The following is a 14,311-nucleotide window of genomic DNA, read 5'->3' on the forward strand; positions in this document are numbered from 1 at the left end:
AAACACAGAGCACCAAGTAAGAGGAAATAAAAGCCGCCCAAACACATTGAAAGATATGCCTTTTGGAGGTAATTGTCTTCTAGCCACAGGTGTACCACAAAAGTGTTCCACGCCAAAGTAAATCAGATGAAGGCAATCAATACCTGCAAGCAAGCTCGTGATTTTGAAGGGTAATCCATGCAACAAGCTAAAAGAGCTCACATTTTAAAAAGGAAGCAGAGTCTCAAAGAAGAAGCCCAACACAATCAAAGCACATGCAAGGTAGTAGTCTTAGCAAATAAAAAAGAAGCCACATGAGTCATAGAGAGAAGGTAGTGATTTCAAATAGGGGAGGTTGTCCATGTAAGTTTAAAAGGAGAATCCATGTTCTCTAAAAGAAATATAAACCCATGCTAAACAATGAAGAGGTTGTGGCAGCTAAAGCAAACTCACCCGCCATGGAAGAGAACCCATAGATTAAGAGAGATCACAGCACATGAGAGAGGAGCTTAAGCTTCAAAAGGAAGTTGAAGTTTTAGCTGCCCAAGATGATGGAGGTGGAGAGGCTTTAGATCGAATATATAAGCATTAGGAACTCCTAGATGCTGCTATAGCAGAAAAGTGAACTGCTAAATTTTTATTTGGATGGGTGTTTTAGTAAAATAATGCAGATCAGAGTTTCCCATTGAAGATTAGAAGGTGGCGTAAGGAGGAGGACCCACATACAAAAGGGTAAGAAACCAGCGTGTGCAGAGTAGGCACCAAGAAAGGAAAGGAAAGTTATATTTTTTAATCCCACATTGAGTGGGAAGTGGTATCCTCATAGTTTAAATATAATTCTATCCATATACACTATTTTCTTAAAACTTGTGCCTTTTGCAAAGGCAGTGGCATGTGTGTGGACCCCACCACCGACCCAACAATTGGATGCAAAATAACCTTAATTTTGATAGAACATGCATAATGAGCAATATGATGTCAGCATTTGTAGGTTGCCAGAGAAATTTAAAATCTGGCAATTCACTATCTCACCATCAGAAAATGGTGACATTTTTTGATGGCAATATAGCAACCCACCGAAAAATCCTCAAAATCTAGCGAGGTGTTGATAAAGCAACGTGGGACCTACATAGTGCAGTCAGCAAGCCAGTGAGCGCCAAGTGGCAACCAGGCAATGGAAATAAAACAACACAATAATGATGTGGGTTTCTTAACCAACCATAAGCTGCCATGTGGCATGGATTTTGAGGTAGGATGACGTGTTGAGAAAATCCAATAGATGCACCGCATCATGCCACGTGGCAGATCGAAGGGTCATCGCTATGTTGCTAAGGTGAAGTTGCATGCTAGTTAACATAGTGACATAGTGACCGTGACATGGTGTGCTGATGTCTCGATGAGTAGGATGAATCAGGTGATGCCATGTCGCACCCACTGTACAGGCCTAAGAAAATCATAAGATGACACGTGGCAAGGACGGTCAACCAATTTTGACCTACATTGAGGAAGAAGGAAAATTTAAAGGTTTCAAATATAAATTTTATTTTTATATTCCTATTTCACATGCAAGCAGATCTTTAAATAAATATTCAACCTAAATATAGTCCAAACTTTATAAAAGGCTTAAATATTTGTGCAATATTGCCATGGAGCCATGAATAGAGGTATAATCTTTAGAGGGCCATATAGGGGCTATTTTCATCGAAAATGGGCACTTCAATATAATACCAGAACTGGTAAAATCTGAATTTTCCAAATATGAACTTAGATTGTGCACAGGTACTCACTAATTCATGCTACAGGTCATTTTGTCAAATCTAAGGCATTGATAGCAAAATGGGAAAATTTGATCATGGAGCATCAGAATTGGTTAAGGGACAGTCCTAAAGGCTTGTTGGGATCTAAATGTGAAGATAATAATCTTTAAAAAGTTTTCTTGCATTCTAGAAGTTACTTTTAACCTGGTTTGTTACTTTTACCTTGTGTTTATTTTAATATCAAGAATTAGTTGTATTCTTTCATCATGAGATTTCTAAGATATTTTTGCCTTGTAGAGGCCAAATAAAGGGATTTTTTTTGCAGTTATAGAGAGAAGGTAGAGAGAGGCCTTTTCATCTTCTTGGGAAGGAATTTAAAGGGACACTTCTTATCTCCTAATCAGATCTGAGAATTTTTTTTTCCTATATCATTCTCTTACTTTCTCATTGTATAGGTTCTAGTTCTTTAGAGAAAATTGGCACACTACTGTGATACCATGGTTTTGGTTCCAACCTTGATGCATTCCCAATACTGAGACACCATATTTTTCATCAGAATTCTCTTGTATGAACAGAAATAGAAGGATAATACATATAGTTTAGATCTATTAGGTATTTCCATGTTTTCATTTTCATGCATATGACTATATTAATTTCAAAGAAATAAATGCAAAGAGTAGTAGATGATTGAGTTTCAATTTAAATCTTGTCTCCATTCTCAATGAGTTGTGATGTTTTATGGTCTTGGAACAAAGAGCCTAGGTCATAGTTACATTCCTTTAAGGCTTTATGTTGTTTCATTGTTACTGATAATTCAAGGGATTGTGTAAATGCTTCAAAGATTCAACAGGGTTGCAGGTTTTTTGAGAAGGATATCATGTAAGAATGAGGTTTATGTTGAACATTGATGTCTATTTACAAGTTGAATAGATAGATCAAATATCTGAAGATACTAATAGGTATCAGATATCCACATGTGTGCATTTGATTCATGGATTTTCCCAATGGTTAAGGCACTGATTAGCTACAGGGTCACTTAGTTTTTGTTGTTGCATATTAGGGGTTTTACTAAAATCAACATCAATAATCAATTGTATTTCTCTTTCATGTTGAAGAACCTAAATGTGATGCCCTCACTTAGCTTGTGAATATCATAGAGTTTCAATTTTCTACTGTAGATCTGTGTTATTGCATGAGTTAATAGGAGAAATAAGGGTTTTATCTTCTTGATATTAGATTCAGTGTATGCTTTGATAACTGGTACCATATAAAGAATCTATAGGTCCACCCGCCTAGGTTTTGCAAAGCTTAAAGAAGAAGAAGGGTCTAGCCTTATAGTTGGCCATGTGTCTGAAATGATATGTTGAGAATGGGAGTTAGCTACCCCTAGATATGTCATATTCTCATGGGGATAATTGAAAATCCTCCAGCATTTTCAAACACCAACACCTTTGTCATGAGTATGGTATTGTATGGAATTGTAAGCAGTAGAGAGTATAGAATGTGAAGTTGAACAGAGCAGAGTAGAAGTGAAAGAAACTTAATTACTGAGATTTTTCTAAGTGATTTGAGGTTTTATATTTGGATATGGGTTTCGTGACCTAGTCTAAAAGGTCTAACAATGTTTTTTTTGGTTGACAAAAGAAAGTAAATACTAACATAATAGTAAATTTCATGTTTGAGTAGTGAGCTCTTCTTGTAGTTGAAATTGCATGTTTGGGCAGTGGGCTCTTCATGCATACATTTTACAACAACTCCTGATAGGGTTGGCACAACTCCTAATAGGGTTGGAATCTCCTAACCTGGATTCAAAGTCTCCTAACAAGGACCCTATGTACTAAATGTTGTAATAGACTCCTAACAGGGTCCATCCTCTAACAAGGAATATTTATATTAGTACATCATCGTGTGGGCCTCATTCCCACTGGAGTTTTCCCCTGATCAAGGGTTTAACTAGTCAACATATCTGGTGTAATTTTCTATGTGCATCTTATTGTGGTTGTTGTTTACTTTGGTTGAATGGTTTAGTTTTTTAAAGAAGATAAATTTTAACTATTGGATAACTAATTCACCACCCCCCCCCCCCCAACTTAGTTATTTGGGTGGACTATTATTTCTAAAAGAATGTCCGTGGATGGTTCTACATTTAAATAAATAGAAGAAACATTATTACACTTTAAAGAAGAATCTTGTAATCTCAAGCTTTCATTGGTAGCGGATGGAGTCAATCCATTTCGAGATATGAGATCTATTTACTTGGTGTGGCCTATTTTTATTATTAACAATAAAATTCCTTCTTGGATGTCCATAAAGTGGGAGCACATAATGTTGTCAATGATTGCGCCAGGTATTTTTTCATTTAATAGTTATCTAAGCTGATTTATAAATAGTGCATGAAAATTGTCATAATAATTATGTAATGTTTTTGTTCATTCAATTACTAGGTAAGTACCAAGTTATAGATATGAATGTGTATATTGAGCCCCTAATAGATGATTTTTTAAAGTTATGGAATGGCATCACTATGTATAACATCTCTAGACCAATAGGACAAAGACTATTTCAATTCCATGCAATGCTTGTATAGACTATACATGATGCCCCTGGCTAACTCATTTTTGTGGTATGTTATATTGTTAAGGTCACATATTTTTGGTCTTTTATAGTGCTTACACATTATTGTTGTATGCTTAAGTTGTGGATGATAATTGTACATGATGTTTTAGGTCTTCAGACAAAGGGAAAATTTGCATGTCCAATTTGTGATCCAAAGTGTTAGGATTTAACCATAGAAAGAAATAACAATTACATGACTAACAAACAATAATAGATTCCATATTAGAGAACACAAGATACAAAGACTTAATGTGGTTCACCCAATCGCTAGGCTACATCCACCAATCAGCAAGTCCAATATTATTACGATCCAATGATTACAACCTAATTACAATCTGTAATCCCTTACAGCTCAATACCGCCACAAGAACTAATTTTTTGCATCACACATTATGAAACAATCCCTAACCCTAATCCCTTTTATACAAACATTTTTCCCACTTTACGATTAAAATTAGTTGCAACATGTTGGTCATAAATTTGTGAATATAAACAATAGCCAATGGTGAATAGTAGCCCAAAAAAAAAATCCCAAAGAATTTATGAAGTATGTACAGTACTTCCCTTATCAATCACCACTAAATAACAATCTCCCACTTGGGGACTAATTAGAATCCACACTACATAACATTCTCCTACTTGGAGATTGATACTATAGTAATACTGCTACCACATGGGGCTCTCACTGGATCAAAACCCTAGACTCTATTGTTCTTTTATTCTTGTTCAGTCTAGAAGAGCAATCAAAGTTGAAGAAGAATTTTTTTTTGCTGAATTTTTATCTATATGTATCTTGTCCATCTTTAACTATCCATCATCCAAAATTGATCGAATGAAATGGTACCACAACTATATGTGTTTGGTCTTTGAATAAAGAGCAGAATTCTTTGCAAGATGAATGGCATTCTGACTATCTGTAAAAAAATAATCATCCCTTTGAGGGTGTCCCAATTCTTCCAAAAAGAACCAAAGTCATATCATCTCCTTCACTGCCTCTATATTAGTAACATACTCTACCTTTATAGTGGATAAACCATTAACCTTTTATAACCTAGAAACCTAGCTCATGACTACCCCACCAACAGTAAATACATCACTTGTAGTACTCTTCCTAGTATCAATTTTCTCCACCAAATCTAAGTCAACATAGCCCTATAAATTAGTAGTAGAGCCCCCAAAGTGTAAACACTTACTAGATTTTCCTGTCAAATATCTGAGAATCTATTTGACTACATTCCAATGCTCAATTCCTACACGAACCATATATAGGCTAATGACTCCCACTAGATGTCCAATATCTAGCCTTATACATACCATAGCATACATTAATCTTGCTATAGTTGAAGCATAGGGTACCTTGAACATCTTATCCTCCTCTTCTTGTGTCTTTGGAAACATCTTCTTAGTCAACTTTAACTGACTAGGTAAAGGTGTGCTAACAGATTTAGCACTCTCCATAAAGAAACATTGCAACACTTTCTCAACATAATCAGCCTAAGATAGTGTCAATTTCATGTTCTTCCTATCTCTACAAATCTTCATACCAAGGATTTATTTTTCTACCCCAAAATTTTTCATAGCAAATGCATGTGCTAACTGATGTTTTAACCCCTTAATGTGATCCATGTTAGACCCAGCTACAAGCATATCATCAACATATAAACATAAAATGATGTAGCTATCATCATCCAACCTCTTAAAATAAACACAATAATATAAATTACACCTACTATATCCATGCTCATGTGAGGTGCTTGCTTCAAGCCATATAAACTTTTTTTCAATCTGGACACTAAGTTCTCCTTACCCTTGACCTCAAATCTCTTTGGCTAACCCATATATATCTCTTCATCCATATCACCATGAAGAAAGGTTGTTTTAACATCAAGTTGCTCCAAATGCAAATCTTCAATAGCCACAATACTTTAAATAGTGTAAATAGAAGTCATTTCAATAATAGGAGAGAATATCTCATCAAAATCAATGCTTTTTTCTATGCAAATCCTTTTACAACTAACCTAGCTTTAAATCATTTCTTACCTCCATATTCTTCTTTCAACCTATAAACTCACTTATTCTATAAATCCATTTTACTTGCAAGCAACTTCCATAAGTCCCAAGTCTTATTTTTTAGGAAAAAGTCCATTTCATCTTGCATTGTAGACTCCCACTAAATCTTAGTATCCACCTACACAGCTTCATTATAACATTTAGGTTCACTAGCATTTTTTAGTAAAATAGAATACAAAGAGGGAGAAAATCTTTCTGGAGGTCTAATTAGCATTTTTGACCATCTAACATTCATTGGTGTGCATGGTATTTTTTGTTGTGGTTGTTGCACATCATGAGAAATTGTTGGAATTTCATCTTTTTGAGTATTATCTAGCACTACATAATCATCTTCTTTCTTCTCACATTGTTGCAATAGGTCTTCGTACAACACTTTCTCATTGAATATGACATCCCTGCTTCTTACAATTTTATGATTTTTAAAATCTCAAAGCTTATAACCAAACTTATTGATGTCATATCTAAAAAATACACATTTCTTTGACTTAGCTTCCAGCTTGATTCTATTTTCAAAATCTATATGAGAAAATGCTTCACAACTAAAAGTCTTGAAAAAAGAATAACTCACCTTCTTACAAGTCTATGCTTCCTCTGGAATATCACAACCCAAAGGAGTAGAGGGACCTCTATTAATCAAATATACAACAATATTGACAACCTCCACCCACATGTGTAAGGGAAACCCAATATGCAACCCTGATGAGTCTAAAAATTGCCTTTATTTTGTTATGTTTAAGATACTTTATGATACTCTATTTATCCTTGTTTTAACATTTATAAGCCTATGTTTGATAAATCTTTGATGATTTATAGGATAGAAAAATTATGTCATCTTTTGCCTAAATTATATCTAATATGCAGTATTTCATATAAATATCCAAATGTGCGTTCTTATGCTTGAATTTAGTTTGATGGATGTTTATTTGCAAATATGTTTTATATCATAACTAACCTAATGATAAGGATTAAAGGATGAGTGGAAGAATCCAAAAGTTGGTTGTCGACAGCATTTAAGGAGAAATGAGCATCAAGGAACAACCACGAAAAGGAAGTTATAACCACTCCAAGAAACATGGCAGCGAATAAAGAGGAGTTTTTACGAGCCATTACCTTCTCTACATTTATGTTGTAACAAGCGGATGCCATGACTTCATTGCTCTCTCCTCAATTTTGTTATCCTTCCTTTCTACTTTCAGTTGTTCTCCTATATTCTCTCCTGTGGACTTAACTTAGGATAGTTACTTTTTTGTTATGTAATAAAGAGTAGATTCCCTATATATGTCGGGATCGACTCCTATGTGTGAATTTTTTGGTTTTGATAAGTTTTATCGAGTAAGAGAAAACATTGATTCACAGTTTGTTGCAGTTGTGTTTTACAATTCTGAATTATGTAATGACTGATTAATGAAATGAATTAGTTCTCTTTAGTTTCTATCTTGCGTTGGTAGATTAGAGAAGCCAACCAAGGGTGCCCACTTGGAAGGTGGATTAGATTAGGATAGAATAGATTCATTTTACTAAGCATTAGAAGTATTTTAAGTAAGACATAGCTAGTAAATTCCTTCCTGTAGCATCACACTTCATGAATGTTCCTGCAACATCTACGAGAACAGTCTAATGGATGATTCAAGATGAAATCTTTTTTATATTGTCATTGTGTTTTCAATATTCATAGATTCAGTAGTTTCCTTTCCACAACATTAGTGTAGTTTCCTTCCTTTTCATTTTAACTTTCCTACAACACAAGCATAATGATTCATCAAGGTACCTAGTGCACATACTGTGCCGATCATTTCAAGTATACGTCCCTAAGTTGACAATCTAAATGCACCTCATGGTAGGGGAAAAGTAGTCCTTAGCTTGAATAGATTATTCCTAAGCCAAGCCTAGCGCATGACTATGGAACACCTATTGTGAGGTAGTTCATTTTTGGTGCCGTTTCCGAGGATGGTGTCAAGCTAGGAGCATTTTTGAGTCATAGTTTTTAGATTAAGTTCTTTTTACCAGTGTGAAAATTTTAGTTGCATGCATCAAAGAGGAAGACGATGAGATGAATATGGCAGATTTCTTCCACAGGGATCTGTTAATTTGAATGAAGAAGTTGAAGAAGAATTTGAGTTGCCCTTTGAAGATGCAAGTCCTATTTTCCCCACAGTGTCATCATCAAGAGCTGAATCCCCAGATATATCTGGTCTCCAACCTTTCACTAAAATATTAACCAGTTTTATTGATAACACTACCTCAAATCCACTAGTTGTTAATTACCTAGTGCCTAACCTTCCTTTTCAGTAGCAACCTCATAATCCAGTCCCACCAGTCATGGCATAACCCACTTTTCCATTTCCACTTCCAAGTCTCATAACCAATGCCAATCTAAAGAATATACCTCCCACTGCTCTTCCAAAGTTCTATGGCCTTGCAACTGAAGACCTTGATACCTTCTTGTTTGAGTTTGACATCCTTTGTCGTAGTTTCGACTACAACACTAATGCCCATAAGCTTAAATTATTTCCAGCCACATTGAAAGAATCAGCTTTATGATGGTTCATGGGCTTAGGAGCCAATGCAGTTGTAAATTGGGATGAAATGCAAGCCTTGTTTTTGGAAAAATATAAAGACTATTGCAAAGCATCTAGCAAAGGAGGAGATGGTATCTTTAGGATATCACAGAAGGAGGAAGAGATATTAGAAAACTATTTTTCTCAATTTTTATATACACTACAAAAGAATCCTCAGCACACATTGTCTAAAGATTCCCAAAAACTAATCTTTCTAAGAGGAGTGAATGAAGACTATTTGGAAGCATTAGACCTGATGGCTAGTGGAGATGTATATCAAGCTCAATGGGATGACCTCAAAAAGATATGTCAGAACTACTCAAGGTCAACCATGAAGAAAGGTCGAGGACCCCATTCTACAATTACAAAAGGAATTACCCAAGGAATTTCAAAACTTGAAATATCCAATTTGCTGTCAGATTTCAAACAAGACATCAGTAATGATGTCGCTACACAGTTGGATATAATGACTGCAAAGAAGAAGAAAGCAGAGGCTGAGTTACAACTAACTGAGTATTGTCCTCATTGCCAAAAGCAAAAGAAGGATTGCCACTATAAATTGGTTGCAAGCATGGAGAACCAGCATCTTCCAACTGAATATGTAAAGATAGATGGGGATGATGAGCAAGTATTCTTTGTTGCTCAACGTCGACCATGGGCTCAACGTCAAGGTATGCCTCAAGATCCCTTGCAAAATTTAAATTCATATGGTAATCAATGGAAAAAATGCAATACCCAAGGTCCTCCACAAAACCAACCCAATTGGAATAATGTTGGGCAAAATAACCCACAACAGTCTCAATAGTCTCAAAATTTCCAACAACCTTGGCCTAACCAGCAAAATAACCAATGGCCCCAGAACTAGCAGAACCAATGGCAACCACCCCAAGGGAATTGGCAATCTCCAAACCAAGGGAATTAGCAATCTCTAAACCAATGGAAGGGATCTCAACAATGGCCTAACCAAAATACTGGTGTTCCACAATTAGCCCCTCTAGCTCAACAACCTACTTTAATACCACCACCTGCAAATAGTGGACCTCAAAAGAAAACATAGCTACCTGTACAACCTCAGCCAAATCAAAATAGAAAACCACAACAACCCATGTATAGTACTGATACCCAGCTGTACCCTGCTTATGCCCTAGATGTCACAGATATACATTTGAGAACTAGAACGACCTTACCAGCACCAAGGCCACCTCCAATAACTGAAGTATCAGAATCTCCTACAACATCAGAACCTTTGGTTGATGAACCTGTTGACCCAATTGATGTTACCATACCAATACCAGATCAACCAGCAGTAGAGCCTCCTTTTCCAGACCAACTAATACAAAAGGAACAAAGCAAGGAACAACCCTTTGACGTTGTTAACCAGTTGAAGAATATGGATGTCTGAATACCTTTGTTTCAAGCTATTAAGGACATTATAGCTTATGGAAAAGCTATAAGGGAAGCTTGTCTAAAGAAACCTAGAAGGAAGAAGAAGGATCCTACCACAGTTCATGTTGTTGGACATTTAGCTGATATCATGTTAGGAAGAGTGCTTTCACCAAAATATTCTGACCCAGGGAGTCTAGTAGTAAGTGTCAGCATCAATGGTCAATTTGTTAAAAATGCCTTAATAGATTTGGGAGCTGCTATAAATGTGATGACTAAAGAAACCATGAAGAAGTTAGAAATAGAAGGATTAAGGCCCACACCAACTATTCTGCAACTTGCAGATAGTTCCACTGTCACTCCTGATGGAATGATAGAAAATATTGTTGTGACCTTAGATTCCCTAGAATATTCTGTGGACTTCATGATTTTGTCCCCTAAAGTAAACCTATCTGGCTATCCTATCATTCTAGGTAGACTATGGTTGGCCACAACTGATGCAAACATAAATTGCAGATCAGGGAATATGACCATATTAAATGGTCAAGCAACCAAGCAATTTGATCTATATCCTCCTACACAACCATTACCAGATTTGAGTACATATTTTTGGCCAGATTTAGGAGATGAAGAAGAAGAGATAAATTCCATAGTACAACTTATGATGTTACATATGAAATCTTTTCTAAAGTTGCAAGAAGAAGATTCATTAATCTAGAACATCCTTACCAACACCTATGTGGTAGAAAAAGATGTGTCTGAAAGCTCTGTATTAGAATTGATTACATATGAGGAGTGTGGTACAAGTTGTACTTTACTTAAGGAACCTGAAAATATTTGTTCACTACTTCCCTGTGAAATAGAAGGAAGCCCAATCTCTGAAATTGCTATTGCAGAATCCACTATTCCTATTCAACTGAGTAAAGGCCATAAATTGCATGTTAACCCCAAATTGACATCTATACAGATGGAACAATTAAAAGAATTTCTTTAGAAGCATGAGAAGAATTTTGCTTGGGATTATGATGATATGAAAGGATTAAGCCCTACACTATGTACCCATAGGATATACATTAATGAAGGTTGTCTACCACTTCGTCAACCTCAGAGGAGGATAAATCCAAGCCTTAGAGAAATAGTCAAAACAGAATTGTAGAAACTGCTTGATGCTGGCTTAATCTATCCTATATCTGATAGTAAATGGGTATCACCACTGGTTATAGTACCTAAGAAAGGAGGAAAATGGAGAATTTGTGTAGATTATAGGGATTTGAATAAGGCTACTAAAAGGGATCATTTTCCTTTACCCTTCATAGATCAAGTTTTGGATACACTAGCTGGAAAGAAGTACTTCTCCTTTTTAGATGGATATAGTGGCTATAATCAAATTAGTATTGCTCTTGAAGACCAAGACAAAACTACATTTACCTATCCATGGGGTACTTTTGCATACTCTATTTTACCATTTGGTCTTTGTAACGCTCCTGCAATGCTTCAACGAGCTGTAATTAGTATTTTTGCTGATATATCACATGATTGTATGGAAATCTATATGGATGACTTTACAACATTTGGAGTGACTTTTGAAGAAGCAATGATAAATCTTGAAAAAAATTTGGTAAGATGTCAAGAAAATAATTTGGCACTAAATAGTGAAAAGTGTTTCATGCTAATGCAAGAGGGTGTGGTACCCGGTCATTTCATATCTACTGGAGGTATACAAGTAGATCCAGCTAAAATTGAGGTAATTCAAACATTTCCCATACCCACTAAATTAAAAGATATCAGATCTTTTCTAGGACATGCTAGATATTAAAGGCATTTTCTAAAAGACATTAGTAAAATAGCCAGTCCCTTGTATAAGTTGCTTACAAAAGAAGTTGAATTCAAATGGACACCTGAGTGTGATAAAGCTTTCCTGTAGCTTAAGCAAATTTTGACCACAACGCCAATTTTCCAAGGCCCTGATTGGAACCTACCTTTTCATATATATACAGATGCTTCTGATTATGCCATAGGACCAGTTTTAGCACAGAAACACTCAAATCTTGAGAATGCCATTTATTATATTAGTAAGAGTCTTCATGGTCTAGAACTGAATTACACAGTGATTGAAAAAGAATTATTAGCAGTAGTCTATGCTCTAAATAAATTTCAGCATTACGTCAGAGGTTATCCTATCTATGTTCATACTGATCATGTAGCAATCAAGTATCTCATGAACAAACCTACTATAACTGGTAGGTTAGCAAGATGGTTACTATTGTTACAAGAATTTGTCATAACCATAGTAGATAAGCCTAGAAAAATAAATGTCGTAGCTGATTATTTGTCAAGAATCAATCATCATGATACTGACACTACTCTGATAGATGATGCATTTCCAGATGAACATTTGTTTCATATTGCTGTTAAAACTCCATGGTATGCAGATATTGCTAACTACATTGCAACTAATAAGACACCAATGCATTTTTCTTATAAGGAGAGAAAGTTGCTCATACAGAAAAGCTTCCATTTTTCATGGATAGACAATTTTTTGTTCTATACTGGACCTGATCAAGTTATGCGCAGATGTGTAAGAGAAGATGAGACATATGATATTTTGCATGCATATCACAATGAGCCCTGCAGAGGAAATTTTGCAACCAAAAGAACAGCTTTCAAAATCTTAGCCACTAGTTACTATTGGCCTACCCTTCATAAAGATGCAATCAATTATACAAGGAAGTGTGACCAATGCCAAAGAATGGGTCACTCAACCAAAATAGATGAAATGCCTTTGAACCCTCAAATGGTGTTAACACCATTTGACAAATGGGGAATGGACTTCATCGGTCCTATTGATCCTCCATCCAATGGGAAGTCTTATATTCTAGTTTGTACTGACTACCTAATCAAATGGATTGAGGTTAAGGCTATGAAACATGCCCGTGATGAAAAAGTTGCCAAATTCCTGTATGAGGAGATTTTTACATGTTATGGAGTTCTTAAAGAATTGGTTACTAATCAAGGCACATAGTTTACTTCTAAACTAATTTTAGAATTGATGAAACAATATAACATCAGGCATCGCAGATCCAATCCTTATCATCCACAAGCCAATGGACAAGCAGAAGTTACCAACTGTGAGCTGGAAAATATTCTAACTAAAACAGTCCATTTGCATCGTCGGGACTGGACCAGCCAGTTACAAGAAGCTATTTGGGCTTATAGAATAACTTGGAAAATCACTACCAGATTCACACCATTTGAGCTTTTGTATGAGAAAGTGGCAATGCTTCCAATTGAATTTGAACACAAGACTTTAAGAACAGCCTTGACCTTAGATATTGATCTTCCTGTAGCACAAAGAGAATGTCTCCTGCATCTTAATTCTTTGGATGACATACGCAAGATCACTTTAGAACATACTGAACTGGTGCAAAAACAAAGAAAACATTGGCATGATTCTCATATCCTCAACAAAAAGTTTAAAGTTGGTGACTAGGCATTATTGTATGATTCTTGCTTTAAGGATATGCCAGGGAAGCTGTAGACGCGATGGTTAGGACCATATCAAATCATCCATGTCTTTGATAATGGAATAGTTCAATTAACCACAATTGATGATATGCCTTTCAAAATGTTGATCAATGGTCATTGACTTAAACTTTACAAACAACCTCAAACAAAAGCCGAGTTCATGCAACAGTTCACACAACCAGATCCAACAACAACTCAAGTATCTCTTCCTGTAGTCAAAGGTGAAAACCTTCCGCCTGCTCTTCTTCAACATTAATTCTAATTTGCATGTCCATAATAATAACTTTATGTTCACATAAAGTCCATTTTCTTTTCATGAAATTTCTTTACATTCATATCTTAATCTTCCATCCACCCACCTCACTCCATTTCTTAATCTTCCATCCACTCACTTTCTACATACTTACGTTTTTGTGTTTTCAA

This window comes from Cupressus sempervirens, chromosome 1 (genome assembly GCF_028749045.1).
Source record: "Cupressus sempervirens isolate cs-2001-9-10 chromosome 1, ASM2874904v1, whole genome shotgun sequence".
NCBI classification, from domain to species: domain Eukaryota; kingdom Viridiplantae; phylum Streptophyta; class Pinopsida; order Cupressales; family Cupressaceae; genus Cupressus; species Cupressus sempervirens.